Below are 1359 nucleotides of genomic sequence, written 5' to 3' on the forward strand. Positions count from 1 at the left end.
ATATGAAATAGAACAAAAACAAGTGGTCCAAAAAATAAACAAAAAACTAAAGTGATGCAATGCTTCTAAAAAGGCAAACCTGAAACATTAATTTGCCTCAGACTCGTTTAAAATGTAAAATAAAATGTAAATTCCAAAAAACTAAAATTGGTGAAAATGACCATTAGATGTGGTTGAACACTTTAAATACCTTGGAGCAGTTTATGATACAAATCTAAATTTCAAGCAGCATGTGAAGAGAATTTCACTAACTGAATCTAAATCTGTCAAACATATAAGAACTTCTCTGACAACAGAATCAGCAAACGCTTACATGCCATAATTTTCAGCCATATAGCCTATTGTTGTACTACATTGTCTCACACTTCAGAGGCCTTTTTGAAACCACTCTTTTTAAGAAAACTATTCAAATTCTTGACAAAAAGACTTAACATTATCATTATTGTAACATACTTGAGTACAACCTTTTGGATTTTGGTAGTTATCAGTTTTTTTTTTTTTTTGGATGCTTGCCTTATTTTTAAAGTTTTAAATGGACTTGCTCCTCCTCCTCTAATGTATTTTATAAGCAAGAAAACAAGTAATACATTAAACAAAAAGGCAGTGACCAGGAGATTGTAATGTACAGTGGCACGGGGCTAAATTTGGCCAAATGATGGTGTCCATCAGAGGCACRYAGTCGTGYAACACTCTGCAGCTCATATCAGGAACTGTGGCACCTACTCCAGCTTTAAAAATGCTTTGAAACATTGGTTGAAAACTAACTGGAGGTGCACTCATATGTAGATTGCTGTCTGTTTTGTTATCCTTATTTWAACTTCATTTTSTTTGTGTTATATAAGTGATGATTGTAYTACTTTGTTTTATGTGAAGCTTCTTGTTGTCACCTGCCTTAGGACAACGGATGAAAACTATAGCTGTCCGGCATATTTGCATTGATGCTTACCACTGAGACGTTGATTAATATGTATTGTCCTAATTAAAATAAAACTTAAATAAATAAAAAATGTATCTTACCTTTTAAAAATGTATTTAAAATGAGGACAAACCATGAACAAAATGTTTCACAGCGGAGTCAGAAGTCGGAAAAAAACGTATTCTTCGTCTGCAGACGAACAGTTTCATCACAGCCCATAATCTTTATTAAGCTGCTGAAACATTTGTTGGTTCTGTGTTTTTATCTTTGGGTTGTTCTGCTTCTATAAGGAGTTGCTGAAGTGTTTTTGCAGCTTGTGTGTTCACCACCTGTTCTCCCTCAAAAGATCAGCCCCCGTTGGAGAAACAACAAACTAAATTTAGATTTCATAAACTCCCGTTGTTCCAGCTGATGAGACACATATGGTTGTATGGAATTAGACC

Source organism: Austrofundulus limnaeus, unplaced genomic scaffold (assembly GCF_001266775.1).
Source record: "Austrofundulus limnaeus strain Quisiro unplaced genomic scaffold, Austrofundulus_limnaeus-1.0 Scaffold20, whole genome shotgun sequence".
Classification (NCBI taxonomy): Eukaryota; Metazoa; Chordata; class Actinopteri; order Cyprinodontiformes; family Rivulidae; genus Austrofundulus; species Austrofundulus limnaeus.